This window comes from Triticum aestivum, chromosome 3B (assembly GCF_018294505.1).
Source record: "Triticum aestivum cultivar Chinese Spring chromosome 3B, IWGSC CS RefSeq v2.1, whole genome shotgun sequence".
In the NCBI taxonomy this organism is placed as follows: domain Eukaryota; kingdom Viridiplantae; phylum Streptophyta; class Magnoliopsida; order Poales; family Poaceae; genus Triticum; species Triticum aestivum.
The window spans coordinates 592,634,158-592,659,216 of NC_057801.1; positions in this window are offsets into that span (position 1 = coordinate 592,634,158).

A 25,059-nucleotide genomic window follows, 5' to 3' on the forward strand; every position below is an offset into this window, starting at 1 on the left:
ACATGGGCCGCATCGAGTCATTCTCAAGATTAAAATTGGCTAAGGAAGGCAAACAACTAGGAGTTACAAACTTCCAGGCCAATGCACGATCGAAGAACTATATAGCAAGGCAAAGTCCCCCTTAAGAACAGCAAGCTGATCTAGATCGTACGAAGAATTAATCCCAAAGCTTTCGACAAGTGGTATTGAATGTTTGCTCATCGAATCCTATCTTGTAAACCTTTGGAATTAATGTGATACATGAATGATTGGGATACTTATCCCGAGGGAGGGTCAGACCTGTCTAAATCATCGTCATTCCGATGAATCACTGTAATAGCTGCCACATATATCACTTTTGCACGCACTCCTATGTTTATAAATCGAAAATATGAATAAAAACAATCATCAACATCTAGCATTGATCATGAGGATATCAACCGACAACGTTGAAACTTTGACTGCGACTTGTCCTTCAAGTCCACCTATGATCATGTCAAGTTCCTATCAAAAGGGTAGTGGGCTTAATGACAATGTAGATCCTCATATTTCCATCAGTTAATGGCTGGTTGGATACCTTAGGCAAGTTCGTCCTACTCAATAGTCTAGCAATGGCTGCAGCAATTTCGCAAACAAGAGCAGCACCATCGGCATTGAGCGTGACTTGCCCGACCTCCAGAACACGGGCTATGTTGGCCTAGAATCCAAAGGCCATGACATTGGATTCAAATATGTAAGGATACATATGGCTTTTCAACCGGTCACCACTGACATCGAAGAAGAAGCTCATGAATCCTCTGTGCAGAAATTAAGAGCTTCTGACTTTATTTCTAAACCTATTGTGAAGATCTGGGCGTTGAATCATTGATGTTTAAATTTAGGTGCTATGCTAGTGAGCCTAAATGTTGGCATGCCTCATTAGAGCCATATATAGAAGATGGGTTTATAACAGATATATTATACCCTTCACCAGGCGGACCGTGCCCTCAGGAGATCTTTAGCATTGAATATAGCGCTTTTCAATGAACCAACCAACTATTCAATGGGGCATATGTATTGGAAGACCGAAATCAGTCCATAACTGACATGAACCCTGACCCGAGTGCTCGAAGTTAGAGGCAAGACAAAGATCATTGATATTAGAGGTTAGGTAAATAGTCAATCTCATCTAATGACTCACATGAGGCGGGACTAGTTGAAGTTAATGGAGATCAATCTTTGATTGGTGCAAGAATAGGAAGAAGCCGCTCACTAGCTAGAGGTCGATGCTTGGACATGCAAAGGTATATGCCCATATGAAAGCCTTCATGTCAACGAAGATCGGGACAATCCTCATCAATTGCACCGACGCGCGACCCACACTCAAGAGCTTGTGGGGGTGACCTCTGTAACATTGTCCAAGAGTGACACTAAAGATTTGCCAAAAGAATGGCGAGCTCCATGAATTTGCACGTGAGACCATATCCGATATGACAACTTGGATCACAATTGTGAGTCCTCTCAACACATCTAAACGATGTCCAATGGTGGGATATGTTTAAGACTCGGTCGGAAAGCTACCGCGACACTAGCAACCCCACCAACTACCTATAGATCTATCCGACAACCATTGAGATTGCAAGATTGGTCGCATACCACAACACTAGCAACCCCGTAGACTAATTGTTTGTTCAATGCCCCTAAGGGTCGGACCAATGTGCCTGACCAACTTGAAACTTGGGCCAGTCAACTCATGGGATCAACTATGCGACCTCTGACCTCTTTCTCAAAAAAAAATTAGGAAGTGCTCCTCCAACTAGGTAACAAGAAATGTATCTTGGCTGCTTCAAGGAGAAGATGAATCCTTGTGTGATTTTATTTGTTATTTCATTACCGTCTGTAGCACCACCCAATCAACAGATGATGATGATGTTATCTAGGCGTTCATCCAGGGGTATCACATTGGAGATGCACCATGGAGCTTGCTGTCAACGAACCACAGATGGCCCGATAACTCATGAGCATCGCAAACAAGGTGGCTACCACCAAGGAAGCCTACCAGTATGTCCATAAAGCGAGAGACAGATCGCCGCCACTACCCATTGTGGATAACAACTCACATTGATCAAGCATGAGAATAAACATTCCAAGACAAGCCATGTAAGAAGGTCAGACCCAACAAGGTCTTAACAATGTTTCTGAGCGGGCGTCATGGACCACTCGTTGGCAAGGGGAGGCGCCCAAAAATGCCCAAGTAGCCCTAGCCATATGATACCACTTTATGCAAAATCCTGGCATTGCACTCACAACACACCTAAGGACAACCTCTACAATTGTTCTTATGTTTTAGAAAAACACAAGAGACGGGGTCGAAAAGCTTCATGAAAACCAAGGAGCAAGATTATAGTCCTAATGACTCGATGTCTATGTAGTACTAGGATGGATCTCAAAGGAGGATCGGAGATATGCTCAAGGGCTCGCCTTTTATGAGTCAAGGCGATAGTACATGGTTGTGGCTCGTGAAGTACTAGCCATGATTCCCAAAATCAGCAAGAAGACAAATGAGTGGACATCCATGTGACGTTTGATATGTTAGGAAATATGCAACTTGTATTTTGGAGGGTTAAGGGCCCGTATATATACAATGTACATGTGGCAAATATGCAAAAATCCCCTTATACTACAGGGAAACTCTACATGCTACATAGAAATAATATAACTCTGACACCCCCTCTCAAACTCAGGGTGGATCCATAACACTAAGTTTGGAGAGATAAAATCCATGATGTACTCTAGTATGGGCCTTCGTAAAGAAATCCCCTTATACTACAGGGAAATATGCAGGCTACACGGAGCCTAATATAACTCTGATAGCCCCCCCCCTCAAACTCAACATGGGTCCATAACACTAAGCTTGGAGAGATAAAATCCATGATGTGCTCTAGTATGGACCTTCATAAAGAAATCCACCGGCTGTAACTCGAAAGGCACATACAGAAGAGCAACAACCTAATCATGCACACCTGAGCACACAAAAGAAGCATTGTCACTAATATGCTTGGTAAGCTCATGCTTCATAGAGTCGCGCATAATACTGATAGCCCATGTACTATATGACGGAAACACAAACTCTTGAAGTAACCGTAACCAAGTCGATCCATAGCTCGCAACTCAACCTTTGCACTCAAACAGAAAACTACAATCTATTTCTTCATCTTCTAGGCAATGAGAGAACCAATAAGAAAAAACACAATAAGTAGACAGTGAACAACTAAAGTGCGAAAAGAGAAGATGGTGAGAAAGTGTCCATGAAGATATCATAGAATGCGAAGGAGGTCACTGTAGTGAATTGAAGTGGCATCAATGACAAACAACTCAAAATATGGACATGATAGGAGATATCCGGATGAGTGACAACTAGATAGACAAGACTCCAAACAAGATGGTGTAACACGTTGTATTAGACAAGAGATCACCATCAGAAGCACGAAGGTGAACATTGATCTCCATGGAGTCTCAGTAGAACGCTCATCAATAAGAGCAGCACAAGCAAGATCATGAATATACTTGTCTTGGGAAATAAGAATCCATTAGAGGTAGAAGAAACCTCAATCACAGGAAAATAACGAAGATGACCAAGACCAGGCATGAGAAACTGCTCATTAAGATGTCCCTTCATGAAGCCAGTGTACTCAAATTTGTCGCTACTGATGATCATGTCATCGACATATAGAAGAAGAATCCGATCATGAGTGAAGTGGTAGAAAAAAAGCGCAGGATCGTGAGCACTCACCGAAACTAGCCGCAATCACCATAGAGGCAAAATGCACAAGCCACACACGAGGGGCTTGCTTAGGGTCATAGAAAGAGTGACAAAGACCACATACCATGCCATCAGGAACATAATACTCTAGTGATGGCTGCATGTAAACCTCCTCACACAACTCACCATTAAGAAAGGCATTCTTAACATCAAACTGAGAAGTGTGCAAACAATGGTCATGTGGTCCACATGAGCAATGTCTCATCATAATCACGACCATGATCCTATTGAAATCCACGAGACACAAGACGAGCTTTATATCGCTCAAGAGAACTATCGAGTGTCTCTTTACCTTGTAGACCCACTTGCAAGTGATGGGACAAACATAAGAAGGAAGGGAAACAAGATCCCATGTGTCGATGCGCTCAAGAGTAGGAATCTTCTCGGACATCACATGTTGCCATTCAGGATGAGCAACAACATCATGATAAGAAGTCGTCCCAAGAACGATATTGCCAGAAAGACCAGAGAGGTCAATAGTAGGCCGAGGACGAGCACGAAAACCATAAGTAGGTTGAAAGGAAGATGGCACATAAGAAGTAGATGGCTCGTTAGTAGACTCATGCACAACACATGGAGGATGAGTATAATAGTGAGGAAAAGATGGAAGAATACAAGGAGGAATCACCAGAATAGACTCAAGTGATGGATATGAGTAAGTCACTGGAAATGAAGGTGTAAAGTCATGTGACAAATGAGGTGAGGAAACCATAGGAGCTAGCGACATCAAATAGATGAGCAGGACCAGTGGGATGGGTGGACAAGGACTCAAAATGAGTGACATGTGTGTCGAAAAATGTGAGAAAAGAGGTATCCTCCATTGAAAAGGCCAAGAAGGATGGACGCGGATAGAAAGGACAAGACTCATGAGAAGTCACGTTCCAAGAAATATTTATCCGATAATCGATAGGATCCCAATAGTGGTAACCCTAAGTAGACTCGCTTAATCGGTTGGACAATCAGTTTGGTATGCTCGTGCGGGGGGGGGGGGCAAGAAGAATTTAGAAAACACAATCAGACGTGCCAAGGGTGGAATAAATATGTGAACGGCCAAAAAGAACCTCAAGAAGTGATGCCATCCTGGACTGTGGAAGAAGGCTGGAGGTTAATTGGATAGGTGGAGGTAGAAACAACTTCATCCCAAAAATGAGGGGGAAGCGAAGTAGCAATCATAAGCTCACGTGTTGTATCAAGAAGGTGACATTGCTTGTGTGAGCACCAAGACAAGAGAAGGAAGAGTATGCTGCTTAGCATGGAATCCGCGCAACAACTTGGAGATATACTCTCCACCAGAATCAGCACAAAAACATAGATAGGCATAGACAACTGAGTTTGAACCATGGCAGGAAAACACTTTTATATTGAGAGAACCTCACTATGAGAAGACATAAAGTATAGCTGAGTGTAGTGAGAGAAATCATCCATAAAAATAATATAATATCAATGACCCCCTTTCGTAGCGAAGTGAGCCAAACCCATACATCCGATGAACTAAATGAAAAAGACATTGAGATACTTACTACTATGATAAGGTAACTAAATATGTTTACCAAGCCAACAACCTTGACACTCTAAAGAGACATCTCCTGACACAGACCCTGGATGACCTTGATGAACTAAAGGCGACAGACGAGAGCCGCAAAGATGACCCAGACAATGATGCCACTACTTGGAAGAGCCAGTTGACGAGGCGAAGGAAGCAGAGAGACTGATAACAGTGGTGGTTCTTGTGGAAGGAATATGAAGTCCGTCTATCTTCCAAAGTCTTTGAGAGTCACAGTGACGAGGGACAGCCCCAACCACAACGTGTGTTTTATGATGTTGGCTAGAAGAAGAGTCAACATCAAGAATGAAGCAACAACCATAGTCACTAAGCCGACCAGCAGAAAACACATCCAAATTAAGTCAAGCAATGAGAAACATTGGGAACAAAAATGAAGTGCTAAGAGTGCTTCAACTAGCAACAAGAAGGGGAGTACCATCAGTTGTAAGAACATGAACAAGAAAATGAAGAGAGCTAAGAGAGGACAAGGTGGAAGAATCAAGGGACATATGAAAAGATGCTCCAGAATCTAAAATCCACAGGGATATACCTGACTGCATTGAGGTTGGTCTCTCAGTGCCAAAAGCATCGGTCATAGAACCTACATAACCAAACGAAGAATAATCTAAAGCTACAAGCAAACGCTTAAGTCTCATAATATCTTGCTCAATTAAGGAGACAACTCAGGGTGTTAAGAGTAGGAGCACGAGTCCGAAAAGAAGAGCCACACATGTGCCTCTTCTTGAAGCAATCAGACTCGAGGTGATCATCCATGTTGCATTAGCCACAATAAGTATGAGCATGACCCCCACCACTAGGAGTGGGTAGAAGAGGTGGATCATCTAAGTGGGAGGGAGCTAGTGCAGCAGGTGGTGTATCAGGAGTTCGATTGGCGAGCACAGAGGGAACCTCAAGCAGACAAACACCAAATAGGCTAGTGTACTCAGTGCAAATATCAGTAAGTGCCTCCATAATAGAAACACGTGGCACATGGGCAAAGTGTTGACGCCAGATAGCAGTGCTTTGTTCATAGAAATCACCAACAATAGAATCACCCTGCTGAAGGGCATGCTCCTAACGGACTGCAAGCAGGTAGAGGGCATCACCAAAGGGATGATAGCGCTGTCCAGGAAGGGTCCACATGTCAAAGTCCGTAGAGAGGCTCAAAAACTCAAAAGAAATTCGAGGAAGAACACGAGCACATAGAATAGCCGCAACATGAGCATCATCATGAAACCATTGAGTATAGACATACAACTCATCACAATAAGTGGCAAGAGCCATCTGGTAGTCCGAGGCCTGCTAGTCATAGGAAGCATCTACAACATCAGCAGTAACCTTGGCGGCATCCTGATCAGCCTAGGAAGCATCTAAGGCAAGAGTAGGGAAAATCCCCCACAACATTCAACATTTATTCATAAAGTAAAAATACAATGTACATGGATTACCAGAGGTAATCAAAAAGGAAGAAAGAAAACAAAAACTAAGCAGCTAATATACAAAACCTCATGGAGGTAGAAATTAAATCCATCTTAGCAGCTCCTCCTTATATCTAGGCTTGACTCTGTGTTGCATGAGTGTGATATCATGGATGAAGGCACTCCTCCATCTGTTAAAACTCTGCCTCTCATGTCTGAACACCCTTGCATTCCTGATTATCCAAATGTTCTAGCAAGCCACAAAAACAACCTCAGTAAAGAAAGGTTTTGCAAAGTCTTGCTTAGCTTGCAATACAATAGAAGACATGTCATCCCCAGGAGGCCAGGAAATCTGTAGATAATTCCATATTCTCACACTGAAATTACATTCAAAGAACAAGTGATTCCTGGTCTCACGTGTCATCAGGGGACAAAGCACACAATTAACTCCATCATCCAAGTGCCAGTGCCTTCTTTCAACCATATCTTTAGTGTTAAGCCTATCCATAATTAACATCTAGGCAAACACTTTTATTTTCATTGTGCAGGAAGATTTCCATATCCACAAGAGGAGAGGATTGAAAGACATGTTGGAATGCATGAAAAAATAGAACAACTTGGGCTTGAAAGCATGACATGTCCCCTACCATAACCAAATGTCATTTGCATCCACTTCCCTACTGTAGTTTGCCATCAGATTCTGCACTGTCAAATACTCCTGGTATGCCTGAGCAGATAAAGGTAAGTGGAACATATGGGTTATATCCTGGGAATGGAAAGCTTTAGAGACTGTAAGCCAGGGGTCTTTCACATAGGAAAAGAGCCTTGGAAATCTTGTTTGCAAGGGGGCCACTGAGTCACCAATCTTCCATTTATCACACCAGAACAAAGCTGAGTTCCTAGAATTGATTTGCACCCAAGTTGTGTTCCTAAAATGATCCAGCAGTTTACAAATATCTTTCCACCAAAAAGAACCACAACTATTAGTCCCCTGAGGTATAGAAGAATGGTAATATGTATCCCAAATAAGAGAGACCCAGGGCAGATCCATCCTATTTAAGAATTTATGCAAATGCTTAAGCAATAGAGCCATGTTCTGTACACCCAAGTTTAAGATGCCCAATCCACCCTTATTTTTGGGCCTACAAATGAGGTCCCAGGCTGCCAAGGATTGTGAGGGCTCATCCCTATGCTTTCTCCATAAGCACTGCCTTTGTATTCTCTTCAATTGTTTTAAAATTCTCGCAGGAACAAGCAAGCTGCCTAGGTAGAAGATGGGCATGGAGGACAGAGCAGAGTTCAAAAACTGAAGCCTTTCCCCCTGATTGAGAAAAGAAGAGCTAGCTGACATTCTTCTCTCCATACAATCAACAAGGGGCATAAAGTCCACCATTTTGGGCCTGGTAGTACCAACAGGTAGACCAAGATAAGTGAAAGGCATTTTGCCCCTGACAACCAAAAGCAGCAGCCAAACCAATGGTGGTGTCCTCATCAACATTTATGGGCACCATGGAATATTTATGATAGGTAACCACTAAACCAGTTGAAGTTGAGAACACCTGAAGCATGTCCTTTAGAGCCAGCAGCTGAGCTTTATCTGTTGGTAAGATGATAAGAGTGTCATCAGCATATTGCACTATGGGATAATCTTGGTCATGACATGGTATATGCAACTTTAGAATTCCCCTTCTGAACATATCATTTACTACTGATTGCAAAAGGTCAGCAGCAATAACAAAGAGTAAGGGTGAAAGGAAATCTCCTTGTCTAACACCCCTTTTACAAAGAAATTGCCTTCTAGGTACTCCATTTAAAAGGACCGATGATGTTCCCGTGGATAACAACTGCTTGACCCAAGAAATCCATTTCTGATTAAAACCCTTAAATTTGAGGATCTGCAAGATGGCTTCATGTTCAATGGAGTCAAAGGCCTTTTCAAAATCCAATTTAAGAATAACAATAGGTCTCTTTGACTGATGACATTGATGCAAATATTCAAGGGACCAACCAATACAGTCCTGAATAGTCCTGCTTTTAATGAAGCCATATTGATTCTTATGAATACACTTCATAATTATCTTTTGAAATCTATTGGCAACCATCTTGGACAGAAACTTGAGGCCCATCCCAGTCAAGGAAATTGGCCTATAATCCCCAACCCCTTCAGGAGCGAACTTCTTTGGGATGAATGTGATATAAGAACCATTAATATTTTCCAAATTTGCAGTGCCATTATGAAAAGCTTCAGCCAAATCATAGAAATCTTGACAAATAATGTGCCAACATTTTTTGAAGAATAACCCATTAAAACCATCTGGTCCAGGGGCTTTGTCAATGGGCATATGTTTGACAATGTCATCCATTTCCTCTTTCGTAAATGGCTCTGTAAGGAAGTCTAACCCATCAATTGGTTGAAGCAAAGCACTTAGTTCAAAGCCCATTACAATTCCAGCAGAAACTCCCATTCTATTCTTGAAGCAATTCCATATGATGCCTTCCATCTGAGAATGCTGTGAAACCACATACCCATATGTATCTTTCAAAGAAGCAATGGAATTTCTTCTATGTCTCTCAGTAGCCATAGCATGGATAAATTTGGTGTTCTCCCCACCAAGCTTAATATACCTTATTGTACACCTCTTCTAATATATGAATTGAAGATGTAAGAGTTTTTCCACATGCAATTTAACCACCTTCCTGAAGTTAAATTCAGGTCTATACAATGGCCTGATCTCTTCCAAGCCATCAAGGCACACAATTACCTCATTACATTCTGAGATCAACACTTTTAGTTTGGAGATATTCATTTGCCACTTCTTAAGAGCCCCTCTCAAGCTCTTAAACTTATCTGCAATCTGGGCAGTGATATGAGATTTGTGGGAAGGTTTCTGCCATGATTGCTTAACACGTTCCATAAACCCCTCAAGCTCCACCCAATAATTGTCAAACCTAAAGATTTTAGATTTAGGAATGGAGGTCTTGATTGTCACCACACAAGGTACATGGTCAGAAGAAGTTCTGGCCAGAGGCAAAACTTCAGTCATAGGATAGGAGGATATCCAATCAGCAGATGCAAAAAACCAATCCAGCTGCTCTAATAAGGGATTGTCTTGCATATTAGACCATGTATAAGAACTCCCCTTAAGAGGTAGCTCCAGCAGATCTAGGTGAGCAATGTTTTCATTGAAAATGAAAATATCATTCAAATCACCCCCGGGCAGATTTCTGTTTTCAAGTGATCTCACGAAATTAAAATCTCCAACCACAAGCCAGTTTTCACCCATAGGTATTTGCAAATTATATAACCAGCTGACAAAGTTATCCCTAGCTTCCCCTTGGCATGGACCATAAACAAAAATTAAAGACCATTGCTCATTATTCTGCTTGGAAATTAACTGTATTATAATTGCAAATTGCTGAATCTCAATCACAGTGCCCCAAAAAATAGATGAATTCCACACAATCAGAATGCCCCCAGAAGCACCCTCAGAGGGAGAGAAAGCAAAACTATCAAATCTTTTAGGGCAGAAAGATCTAATAGACCTGAAATCAAAAGAAGCACATTTGGTCTCTTGAAAACAAGCAACAGCACATTGACTTTCATCCAGTTTCTGCCTGACAACCCTTTGTCTAGCATCAGAATTCAAACCCCTAACATTCCAACATAGCACATTCCAGTTCTTACAAGCATTAATCATTAAAACAAATATGAGTAGAGAACATAGCCTGATGACACTTAATGCCACCAAAAACAGCAATATCACATGTCTAGCATGACATAATTAAATTATTACAGGGAACATCAAAAAACAAATGCCCTGTCAACTGAAGAACAAAAGAAGACACCTGCCATCCCCATCTAACCAGTTGATAACTAAACATTGGCACCACATCTAAGGCAAGAATTGGTGACGTCTATGGGCTAGGAACCACAGGAGGAACCGGACCCAGTGGATAGGAGACCTCGTCGGAGAGACGCCTAGAGACGAATACCAGGCATATGAACGCGCATAAAGGCGACAAAAACGGTGTAGTTAATCCCATCAAACACAACGGGGCAACGTGATTAGACATATAGCTCATTGTAGTGGGCATTACCATTTTTTGTTGATCAATCAACAAGACGCAGCCGGATGAAACAGATTAGGACACGCGACATACCAGATTGGACCAAATCAGACAAAATCGAGGCGGTTTCCTGGAGGATGGTGGTGAACTAGTAGGGACTAAGCGGTTGGGCGCATAGTGCAACCAGGAGGTGGTGATTTGGACCAGGGGCGGCGCACCAGCGGAAGCGAAAACTGGGCAGTCAGGCAGGGCACAACTAAACTAGGAAGATGTGGCTTTGACCAGGACGAGGACCGACGGTGTGACACATACCAAGGATGGTCGACGACGCACCAGCAATAATCGAGCGACGACTAGACTCTGGAGGTGGTAGGATGATGAACCGCGCGGTTGGGGGGGATCAACACTTGCGAGGCACTATGACAGCGGGAAGAGGAAGCGGTGATGGCCCGTCAAGAATAGGATGGTGGATCATAACATGACTTGCACGTGCAAAAAAATAACCTTGCCTCTAATACCATGTTAGGAAATATGCAACTGGTATTTCCAGGGGAGGGGGCAAGGGCTAGTATATATACAATGTACATGTAGAAAATATGCAGAAAACCCCTTATACTACAGGGAAACTATACATGCTACTTGTAACATATGTAAAACACGATAAAAGGCACTCTCCTAAGAAGCGCATTTGACCCAGATGATTCCCAATCGTGATAGAACCCAAAATCAACAACTACAAAGTTTCCAGTGAGCTAACAGATGGAGAACTTCATTGAACGACCTCTTTTTAGATGCTCCTACCCCATCAGGTAGTCCCCAGATCTTCATCCACTCCCATTGGCCAAGTCAACCTTCCCGTAACCTTATAGGGACAATAGGGAAATTTTAAACTGAGAAAATCCTATTCGATTGGACGACTTCAAGATATCTTACAATGACATTATAGGGTTCTCAATGCTCACTAAGTTCATTGAAGAAATGCACTATGCATATTGATGCATCAAGATACCTGAACCGAAAGAGTCATCACGACATGTGGTTGCTTTGAGGTTGGCCTTTGCTGGTACATAGAGAGACTTGAATAATAGAGTAATAACACAAACCAAAGGGGCAAGGGTCTCAAAACATCAAAGAACCACAAGCTCGATGAAGAAGTCAAGTGAGCACCAGACCGGCGTCGGAAACAAAAGAACCTTATTTACTTAATGTTTTATTTAGAGAAAACATGAGTATTGGTGTGCAACGCGACCCTTCTTGCAAAAACTACCTGTTCAGGTTCATCCAAGGACAAGCAGTAGGGGGCTACATTCGTACATCAAACCTTGTAGATTTTTGATAACAACATGTTGTCGAATATCTTTTCTTGGCTTCCAATTTCTTTCATAAAGGAAATGGTCTCAGATAATGACCGCCGGGACACAACGAAGTCCTTCATTACATCCTCAAGGTGTACAGGGGCTCAGAATACGCCTTCCCCCTCCCATTTCCCCCACATGAGAACTCAAGGTGTATTACTTGGACTTCCCTACTTGTAACAAAGCCTTCTATTTAGACCGAAAATAAAAGAACAATGAAACAAAGGGTCTACAGCTAGCTCATAAAACTTGAAATAACCAGGTAGCAATCGGTCAAATCTTTCCAGTCAACATGAGCTTTTGTAATGTGACACATCCCACAATAAAATCATGAGCTTTTGTAAGGTGACACAACGGTGTGTGGTCAGCACAATAAGAATATCGCCCCAACTTACCCGGGATTAAGTTCCATATTATAAATGGTATGTACAAAGTTGTTCACACAAGTGAAGGTCAAATATGACCCAAAGAGCACTCGAGAAGATTTCACTTGACTTTGAATTTCTCCTGCCAACAAATGAGTCTCGTTGAGTGTTGACATCGCACGAATAGGGAACAAGTAACTTAGTTGCATGAGGAAATTATCTTCCTTATGCTCCTTGTGCCACACCTCATCGTCTTGACCTTGACCTCCCACTCATTTTTGTCATGTCAGAGGTAGGTGGATCCTCTCGGCCTTTGCTTTCTCCAGCTCCACATTCACCAAAAGGAGTGCGATAAAAGAGATGGCCACCTTGTAAGGCCTAGAGTTGTGGTACCGGGACATTGAGTTAAGTAACTTTGTAAACCACTAGAACGCCCTTCTGGTAGCCAATGAACGAATAAAAATCCTCTAGCTCCAATATGGCTTTGAACTCATGCCAAGGTGAAGCCTGTGAATGGAAATATCCCTCAGAGTATATGCTCCCACAACACTCAATTTGTCCTTGATGTTTGTGGCGCCCCTACCAAAGTGCATGGTCATAATCCAGTGCTTAGGAACATGGTTGTGTATAATTATTTCACCACCACACAAAATTTATGTAATGGCAGGTTAGTTTCTTGAAAACCCATGCTTTCTGGTTAGTGGACACCTTTAGTTCCGACATGTAACTATTTCGCCCTACTTTGGGCCTTCCACCCACGAAGTGTGAGTAGCTACTACAAAGGAGCTAAAATGCTAGATGAACACACTTGGTTGACATCTAGAATCTTGAGCATAGAATCCCCAAGCATGCCGACCCAGTCTCCTTAGCTTTGAAAAACTTGAACTTAATTGGTCTTCTACATTTTCCATGGGTTTTCCCGGATACGCAATTCCATGGGCTTAGAGCGCATAACACATAGTGAACTAACCTACATATAGCTCAAGCTACTAATCTTTAAAAAGCCCTTAATGTCGCAACCATGCATTCAGTAATTGAATATGTTCTGGTTATATATTAGTGGTCCAACCATCGAGTCCAAAGATCACCCTAGCTACCAAGTTCAGAACATCAAACATTGTTCTTGGCTCATATTGAAGAAAAAACATTAACATCAAACATAGGATTTTTCGTAATAACAAACATATCATTAAGATCTTAATTACCTTGTTAGGTATGCTTTCCTTGTTTATTTTGATGGCATAGTTGTAGCTACCCACAAATTATGTAATTAGGGCCTACATAATTAGATTATCCTAGTTCTCAATGTTTCATACCAGCCCAACTATTTAGAAGGTGCGAGTATATGACTGCACGTATACATGGAGTATGTACCACAAGATGCATCCAGAGCAAATATTATCCATGGTAAAAATATAACATACATGATCAATTATTATGGATATCCATAGTACGAAAGTATATATAACAAGGGATAATGATAAACACTTTAAAACATAAGCAAACTCTCATGAGTCATTGCACCAAACTCTTGTCCTAGACTTAGATGCTTTTAAACCCTTACTTTTGTTGATAGATGAAAATATGAGATGTGATTTCAAGTCCATGTGTAGAGTAAAACAAGTTGTATAGTGGAAAGGGTACAATAAAATTATATATGATACATGGAAAATACATAAGAAAATTGTTGTAGGGGATAGAAATGACTCTTTGTCAAGAGAATCTCAATTCTCTGCATGATGCAAGCTGGAAAACCTGAAGATGAACAAATTTGAGGCATAAAAAGATAATCCAAGGTATAAAGTCAAAGGTAACCCATAGGATAACAGGCCCATTAGGGAGACGAAGCCCACCAAGCCCATTCACCACCAACCCTGATGGACCAAGACAAATCTCTCCATGAACCAAGTGCATGGACCAAGGAATTCCAAAATAGGCTTTACTTATCTTGTTTAGGGACATCTTAGGCCTCTCTACAATAGGAAAGTTTGTCATTGCATTTCCCTCCCCACCAAGGGTATTGGTGTTTTTATTTGCACAAGGCTAAGAACCCTATAAAAACAACACATGTGTCATTTGTAGACAATCTCACTTTTATGAATGGATATCTCACATGCATACCGGTGTTGAGAGCTCTTCCTCTTGGTGGTAGTCTCTAACATCTCTCTCGTTAGGGAAAGTGAGAGGTGGAATTCTTGTTCAAGTTTGTCAACAGTTTACCTTGATCTCCTTAACAACATGAGTAGGATTCCGTGTTTTGATATAACCGAACATGTATAAAAGAAAATATGTCATTTCCCATTAAGTGCGACGACCCATAGAACTACCATCGAACACCCATTCTCTTGTGTATTTTTTCACTACTACAACAAACATGATCAGTGTATATATGAAGAAAAGACTTTTTGTATGCATTGAAATGTATTTTAAGGAAAAGAGCAAGTGGGTAGACTGACGTCCAATTAGGAATCGTTACACAATTTAACTAACTCTAAACCCACAAGAACTAATATTTATTTCATGCTTAATAAGTTTCTCATTGCAAAGTATGAAGATATGCAATACCCTTGAATCCAAGATGCCACGTAGAATTGGAATGTGTGTCGATCAAGCAAGTTCATAACTCCGATCTAATTGATGTAGTGACCATTACTTAAATGCATGTTAGCCTCTTAAATAAAAGAAAGGTCCTGGAAGACTAGTGTCCTATACTATTTGATCATTCTTCCTCGAGGAGATCTTGTTAAGGTGAAACCATTCACTTTACGAAATATAGCACATTTTCTTTGTATTGGTCTAGGTATTTGTATTAGTCTAGATTTTCTTCATTGTAGTCAACTCTCTTGATATATTTGACCCTTGGGCTACGCGATAAAGATAAGTTGCTCCCCTAACACTACCCCTCTTTGAACTAAAGGTTTTGACGTGTCAATAAAATCATGAATATAATTGAACCTCTATACTAAGTGAAGCGTGCATCGATATTTGAAAAAGGTCAATGAGGGCATTTTTCTGATTCTTTTTCCTTTGATATAGTTATTGGCTCGAAGGACCTAGTGGTATTATGAGACTCATATTTCTTGCCCCCCCCAATCATATTGTTGACCATCTTGAAGCAACACTAGTACATAGAACACTATTACAAGAAGTTCGAAAACATCACCATTGTTGGTATTTTGAACCGCCTATGTGAAAGCCCCTACATAACATTGGCTCATAATATAGGACATATGAGTTGTTTGGGATGATGCTATCATATATGGTTCATCTGGGTAGATTGTTTCATATTCAACGTAAAAAATTAGAACACAACTATAGCCTAGAAACTGTCTCGGAGCTAAATTACAAGACAACGATGCACTTCACTAACTAGAGGTTGTCACCCTTCCCCACGGATAGTTCCGATGGACTTCTAAGGAAACCAACAAGAGGGCAAGGGTTGCATTATGGGGTACAACCCATATTTTTCAAATCAAACTCACTAGAGAGTACAATTTTGATCACAACAACAACTAAGCCTTTAGTCCCTAGCAAGTTGGGGTAGGCTAGAGGTGAAATCCATAAGATCTCGAAACCAACTCATGGTTCTGGCGGATAGCTAACTTACACGTGCCCCTGTCCATGGCTAGTTCTTTGGTGATATACCATTCCTTTCTATCTCTGTTTACAGACTCCTCCCATGTCAAGTTTGGTCTACATCCACCTCTCTTGCATTATGAGCACGCTTTAACCGTCCGCTATACATTGGAGCTTCTGAGGCCTCGGTTGCATATTCCAAAATCATCTCAGAAGATGTTGGAGAAGCTTCTTTTCAATCGGTGCTACCGCAACTCTCTCATGTATATCATCATTCCGGTCCTTTATATCTCTCTTTGCGGATTCCTCCCATGTCAAGTTTGGTCTACCATGACCTCTCTTGCATTATCAACACACTTTAACCGTCCGCTATACATTGGAGCTTTTGAGGTCCGAGTTGTATATATGCCCAAACCATCTTAGAAGATGTTGGACAAGCTTCTTTTCAATCAGTGACACCCCAACTCTCTCATGTATATCATCATTCTGGACCCGATCCTTTCTTGTCTGGCCACACATCCATCTCAACAAAGGCGTCTCCGCTACACCTAACTGTTGAACATGTGGCCTTTTAGTCAACTAACACTCAGCGCCATACAACATTGCAGGTCAAATCATCGTCCTATAGAATCTGCCTTTTAGCTTTTGTGGCACTCTGTTGTCACAGAGAATGCCATAAGCTTGGCGCCGCTTCACCCATTCGGATATGATTCGATGGCTCACATCTTCATCGATATCACCATCCTTGTGCAGCATTGACCCCAAATATCAAAAGGTGTCCTTAGGAGGTACCATCTTCCTATCAAGGCTAACCTCCTCCTCCTCGTGCCTAATAGTACTGAAATTGTACCTCATGTTCTCAGTTTTAGTTCTACTAAGCCTGAAATTGCAAATTTTGTCCACATACCTCTAACTTTCTATTAACCCCGTCCGACTATCATCGACTAGCACCCCATCATACGCAAAGAGCATACCCCATGGGATATCTCCTTGTATATCCCTTGTGACCTCATCCATCACCAAAGTAAAAAAAGATAAGGGCTCAAAGCTGACCCTTGGTAAAATCCTATTATAATCAGGAAGTCATCAGTGTCTCCATCACTTGTTTGAACACTTGTCACTATTATCGTGCATGTCCTTGACGAGGTTAATGTACTTTGTTGGAACACTTTGTTTCTCCAAGGACCCATGACATTCAACGATATCTTATCATAGGCCTTCTCCAAGTCAATGAACACCATATGTAGGTCCTTTTGCTCCCTGTATCTCTCCATAAGTTTTTGTACCAAGAAAATGGCATCCATGGTCAACCTCCCAGGCACAAAACCGAACTAATTTTTTGTCACGGTGTCATTCTTCTTAAGTGGTGCTCAATGAATGTCTCCCATAGCTTCATTGTATGGCTCTTAATTCCATGGTAGTTAGTACAATTTTCAACATCCTCCTTGTTCTTGAAGATTGGTACTAATATACACCGCCTCCATTCTTTTGGCATCTTGTTTGCCCGAAAAATGAAGTTGAAAAACTTAGTTCGCCATAGTATCACCATGTCTCTAGGCCTCTCCACATCTCAGTGGGGATACAATAAGGTCCCATCGCCTTGCCTCCATTCATCCTTTTTAAAGCCTCCTAGAAATTTTTAAAGCCTCTTGTAAATTTTAATCATAACAAACCTACATAAATTTTTGAGTAATCCGAGGCAATAAAATGCCCTTGTTGTTCCTATAAATCCCAATTCCCTTGTTGTTCCTATAAATCCCAATACCCTAGTGTCAACAAAAACTACTTAAAAGCATTCAAGAATGAACATCCAAATCATTAATATCCTACGGTAAACGAGAACTTCCAACATAAATAATCACCTTCACAAATGTGGTCATGGTCAGGCATAGCTATCAATGCCCCAATGTACTCCTATAGAATCACACCCTTGGCTCTCAATGGGTCTCCATCTTGATATCCACCATCATGCATGATCGTCCTTCTAGCCTCCCTCCTAGAATCCTAGCCTAGAGTTTTCCTAACTGTCCATGTACAACATGACTAAGGCATCTTGCCGATTGGGCTAAGCCCTAAGGAGGTGGCTGGGTGGGAGAAGGCCATGGATGTGATGAGGCAACACTTTGAGAAGAACATGTGGGCATCGTTTGTCATAGACAAGGTGATCACAGTGTAAAAGTGAAACCATTGCACCGTAACCTGAATTGTTGGTGTCAACCCGATTGATTAAGTAGCCTTTACCATCCCATGAAAGTTGGCAACCACCGTCCCCAACCCCATTTTTCGTTGTCTTAGTCGGCTTAGCTTTCATGCCCAGATAGACTTTGACTATATTATAGAAGGGAGCTACATGATCTGTTATCAAGTGAAAAGAACGCAGGTTCATAATTTCGTTGATAGGTCTAAGTCCATGATCTAGAGTCAATATCAGATTTGAAAATCGGTAAACCTAACCTAAGGAGTAAAAATGAAGAGGGTCTAGTTACAATCAAGCCATGTCGTGAGCTAGTGCTTGAACCTGCCTTTCACATTAGTGAAAAGACTCTAAACTGCTAAAATCGATATGCATCGTAGAAACTCAATACCACCATCAGTGTCATTGTTAATTCTAGTGGTCATATCGATGGAGGAAGGGAGAACAAAGAACACATGCTAGATTTAGTGGGAGAAAGTGACAGGTGAAGATTAGAAGGCTATGATAAATGTAGGAGCATGTGTGATTTAGGGTTTGGAGCTGAGAGGTGATCGATTGTTGTGGCACTTGTACATGTGAGCTACTGGGGCGATCACGACCAGTTGGGTTGGGCGCTTCAATATGTTTATTTTTAATGAAACTTAAACGATTAGGCATATAAATCATTTGGGATGCTCTTCTTGTCTTGGATGATTCGTCATACTAATGGTTCATGTAAAACAACCCGGGATAAGTCACTTATAACATAGATTTCAGTTTCTAAACATTCTTAGGATAGGTTAATTGTTTGGTTGAAAACAATATCTGGATTAACTTACTACAATAAATTATGACGAAGTCATCTTATATTAAGGGTTTAGAATTGTATTTCCTACAATACTGCAAGAAAGTGTTAGCCGCCAAGGTAAAACGGAGTTGAGAATATTTTCTACGGTTTAAAAAATCGAAAGAGCATGGGCAATACAAAAATAATACACTACAAGATTCACGAAGAGATCTTTGTATCAAAGTTGGAGACTACAGTGGAACGACAAACACTAGAATTAAGGGAGATGCCCTAGCTAGCATTGTTATTGCTACACAACCTTCATGGAATAACATAGGCAGATTGATGGAAACAAATTCACTTTGAGCAATAGAGTTACAAAGGGTTATAACTAGTAAACTATTAGAATTATATTACTTGGATCTAATAGATCTAATAACGTGAGGAAATTGCGTAAGATCATGAAAAGATTTGAGATCAGGTATATTAGCAAGGTTGTGTCATTTATCAAAACAGAGATATGATATGAAAAGGCATAAATGGTGGATCAAGCCGAATCAAACCATCTTAGAATGATCAAGATGGTGTTGATCTAGATTTATATAATATGAACCATCACGGTCTTCTAAACCTTAATTTCAGCAACCACCTACATGAAGGTCATTGGTGAACTCGCTTCTAAATCATTATATTGAACTTCCACCTTTTGAATTTTTGACTAAGCCAAAAGGGTTACAAACTTAAGTCGGATGCATTGTCTAGCCGAATCTACCTCTAGTAAACCTCCAACCCCTCCTACCATCTCAAGGAATATGTTCGTAAAGCATATAGCTCTAGAATTTCTTGGTGGCCGATTAGCACAATACTTAAGTGCCCAAATAGGTCATTGATGACTACCAAACATTCAAATATGATATTCACTCATGGTGTGTTGTGCAATCTCAACTATTCCCTCTCCAATCCACTTTAAGAAGTTGGTAGGGTGCATGAGGCCTCACAGTCATGCCCATCTCAACCCACTAAAGCCTCTCAGGGTGCATGAGGCCTCTCAGGCATGCCCACATTGAACCATGAATTGATCTTCCCTAGTCAACATGGCTGACTCAAATCGAGAAACAAAAATATGAAACTAACTGACAAACGTCTGCATTGGCCTCTTGACATTCTAGGGTTACATGCCTTCAACTCCCAAGCGAACAAAGTAAACCATCACCCATACTCCTTTGAATTTAACTAAGATTCATGCTACCAAATACAAAACTTCATGGCCCAGCTAGTTCATCCAAAGGTCTGAACTGATGGAGAAGGGCGGGCAATATATTTCAACACTCCCTCACGTCTAGGCTCCTTCGGTCCTTAGATATGTGATCAATGTATTATTTTAGTACTTAATTGGCCGGGTCTTGAACTCAAGACCTCTTGGCTCTGATACCATATTGGATTTCATGCTCGACACAGTTCATTAGAAAATCTGTATCGATGAGAAGAGATGGCCATATATTTCAACACCAAAAAATTATGAGCTTTGCGCATCTCAACATATACATACCACCAAACAACATCTCAGCTCGACATGTCTCAACATATACAAACTCATAGCAGTTGTATGTGCTCAGCATGTCTTAGGGAAGAGTAGCCATGCAGGTGGGGGAGTCTAACTATCAAACACACCATAAAGTGGTAAAGTGACTACTCAATAGCCATTTTGTCACCATATGCTACCTGGCCATGGGCTGGATAGTCGCACCTTACTAAAAAATTAAAAATATAGAAAGGCATCCCATCCTAATCATCTATGCTTTCTCACAAGCATTGATGAAATTTCTCTTTAGACCAAGAATCTCTACCAAACATTGGGGTTGTTAGCTTGTTGGGCAAAAGGCCTTATATTCATATTGTCCCCTTTAGACCTCATTCACTCGATCATCCTAGATGACCCAACCTAACACATTATCTTCTCAACCTATTGAATCATAAAAACGTAGGCATATCTAGATATATGAACTTGTGTTCAACTATGAGAACAATAAATTCATTAGCGTTGAACCTTGTGCATTATTTTCCATATAAGCAAATGGATGATTGGTTAGAGCGTTTGTACAATGGGATCTCATAGATTTCTCGATCAAGGTAGGATCATTTGGACCATTTGACCACCATTTATAACATCGATTTGGTAGGCTCTTGGGAAACTATTACTATTGGTTGGATGATCCGATTTAACTAGACGTCATATGAGATACTCACCTAGAGTTGTATTCTGATCATACTATGAACGAGCGATAGATTGATACATTGGATGGAGAAATGTTCATATAACTTTTTCCTGATGTCCATGGAGGCTCAATGATTTTGTGACACTAATTTCCAAGGTGTAGGTCTTATACCTGTCAGATAATCTTTATTGGGTTGGATGATCCACATATGTCATTTTCTGAAAGGTGGAGGATGGATCCATGATGATCTAGGGACATGTAGCTTTTTAGTTGTTGTACTTCTACATGATGATCATCCTCGCAAGGGTTTGATGACCCACAAATGATATTTTCTAAGAAGATTGACAACTATCTCCGCCGAAAAGCTATAACTATGCTTGGATGGATGTTCATTGAGTTATACTTGCAGCTCCATCAATCGTTCTAAGACCTTGGGAGATTATAACTCTATTGTGCATCAAGATTATCCCTAGATTTCATAGGATATTGGAAACTATCAATAGGAAGTTGTGATATATCACACTTGGTTTTCCGAACTTGTTACAAGGCACTTGTATAAGGCTCGGGGAGCTTTTGAAGGTCTTAAGCTCACCTATTCCTAGAGAAGGTCTACCTCGAGTTTGAGCGCTTGTGTTCTTGACAAGACACAATAGAAAACAATAATTACAAGAGTGCTTCAAAGTGGAGTAAGGGAGACTAGCTATTTCCAACACCTTGGGGAATTAATGTCTCCTCTTCCTTTGCAACTCTTATTGTAATTACTTTCCCAATTTACATTCCTAAAGTCCCTTAGAAATATGATCAGGTTGCAGAAAACACTAGAACCATGTAAGGTTGAGCATTATTTTAGATAATACAATAAAAAATTGATAGTGTTTAAGAAACCTCTTACAGTAATTTACAAGAGTAGATTTGGCAAAAGTTTTTACAACCATACAACAAGTGTTTTCTTTTGTATGATAGCATGAGCAATAGCCAGTTGGTGACCACTAGTTCTACACCATTTAGAACATTTGATACTTTCTCTAAATCACAATATAGTGATTACTTAATTTCATTAAAAAGTGGGCATTTCCAACTCTTCTGAAAATATCCATCTTTCTATTGTTCTAATGTATTATACTCATTTTTTCCCAATTAGCCATGCCTTGGCGCAGTGGTAAAGCTGCTGCCTTGTGACCATGAGGTCATGGGTTCAAGTCCTGGAAACAGCCTTTACAGAAATGTAGGGAAAGGCTGCGTACTATAGACCCAAAGTGGTCGGACCCTTCCCTGGACCCTGCGCAAGCGGGAGCTACATGCACCAGGTTGCCCTTTAGCCATTCATTAATTTCATTAAGAATTGGGTCATCTTAACCTTAGATGCCTAGAAGAAATGGCTTTCCAAGTGAAAGGAGGATGTATCTCTACCAAGGCAAATATAGGAAGGAGGCAATGGGAATTCTCCATAATGGGCATATGCTTGATGGGAGTAATTCACATGGAGGTGGAAGGCCTATTGAAAAATTGAAGTTGTCAACTAGAGAGGAGAAGTGTATAGGCTACTAATAAATTTTAGGCCTCTTTTAGTTCATAGGATAGGAATATCATAGGAATAGGAAAATCATAGGAAGTGAGATGACATGTATCTCAATTCCTATAGGGAAAGAGATGTCACTTTATGCATAGGATAGGAATTTTTTCATCGAGTGTAGGCTAATGTTTTTTTCCTTTGAAATGTGAAGGATTGGTTCCTATCCCACATCGGATTAGGAAGCAATTCCTACAAAGCAAAGGGCTCCAAAGGATTTTTTTTCCTTTTACAATCCTATCCTGTAGAATTTCGATAAACCAAAGTAGGCCTTATTCCAAATTAAAACCAAAGAATTTGTAGAGATGTAAAGGTTCTCTAGGACAGTTCTAGGTGGAATAGCCTTTATGCTACAAGCAATCTAGCAATTCTACCAAGACAATATAAACAAGCTATGTAGACACACAAACAAGGCAAAGTAGTAGAATCAAGAAAAGTGATGCAGAGATGAGGAATTTATTCCTATAATTCAAATCTTTGTGGGGATTATATGTCTCCACTGGAGAGGCTTGGAGACCAACATCCCTAGAGCCATAACGGCCAAGCCTTCTTCTCCTTGAGCTTTCCAGGAACTATGAAATCAACCACTAAAGGTACATGTTTAGGCGGTCTCTAGCCTTCGCAAACTCCTCGGGAAAATTCACACAATGTTGGTTGCTTCCGGGTGACTCCCATTCCCTAGCCCCCCCCCCCCCCCCCAAAACTCCAAGAAAATGGGCATGGCGAATGCTTAAGAAGATAAGCTGGTGCTCTTGATTGGTGTAGATCCCAAATTTCACTCATTCTAAACAATAACAATAACAACAATCTTTCAGTCCCAAACAAGTTGGGGTAGGCTAGAGTTAAAACCCATAAGATCTCAAAACCAAGTAATGGTTCTGGCACGTGGATAGCTAACTTCCAAGCACCCCTGTCCATGGCTAGTTCTTTGGTGATATTCCAGTCCTTCATATTTCTCTTTACGGACTCCTCCCATGTCAAGTTTGGTCTACCCTGATCTCCCATTTCACTCATTTTAAAGTGTTTGTCAAATCCACTCTCTTCCGCCAAGGGCTTGGCTCAAAGGCTTTCAACCCAAAGAAGTATAATATAAAGGCTTTTCTTGGTCGTGTTTTGGGGAAATGCTAAAAACATAGGATTTCTTTGATGAGGAAGTAATGATTCGTCTAATTAATAAACAATACTAATCTTAGAAGGAACATCAAAAAGGAAATGCCAAATAAATAAAAACAGAGGGAATTGCATGGGTGAAGAGGGCTGAATTCCATGTTCAAAGCATCACACTCTCTAAGAAGAAAAGTTTTACTGTCATGTTTAGCTTTCTTTTCATACGATAATGTGAAAAGGGGACGGACTTGAGTTTACAAAATGCTCCATACACATCTCACCATGGCTCAGAAGATAACCGAGTGGTCTTGCAATCTTCAAAAAATCCTTTATGAAGTTACCCTCTATTTGTGGCACTTCAAGCATGGTTTGAGATAAGTTGGGAATGTGTGAGAGAATATTGATGTGTTTGGGAGAATAAAGAGGAATTCATAAAATCGTTGAGGAATAAGCTTGTCTTTGTCCACACCCTTATTTCTTGTTATCAACCCTAAAAAGGCCTCCAACATTGCATAAACTAAATATCCGAGTTTTCAAATATGTGATACTTTTTTGGATGTAGCCATATATGAGAATGTGTCTTGTTTTGATAGGTTGTGAACAGTCCTGGGATTAACGGTACTGACAGAGACAATTCATAATTCATTTATTGTTTGACAAATAGTAACCTATCCTGTGTATCTATAATACTTTCGAAGGGACACATTAATACGTATTGTGTACTTATATTCATCTTAAAAATTCATAAATGCTAGAAAAACATCTGTAGTTAGGACTTGGTATGCATTTGTTTTATATCTGACATGGGATTTGGTAGTAAAACAGAAAGACTCATCTTCACCCATCCAATCTGTCCTGTAGTTTCCCATTCTGTATTTTCAGTAGTCACATGTAGAAATTGATCTGTATTACTTCTATGATACTAGTGACTAGTGATGTATTATACTGTTATTTCCAGGGTCAGCAATCGTCTTAGTTCTTTTCTGGAAAATATATTAGAATGGAGAAGAAAATTTAAAGAAATAGTTAGTTGGCAATACAAAATGCATTCAACTAATTTTTGCATGGAACCTACTGGATATTAAGCGAATAAGTTCAGC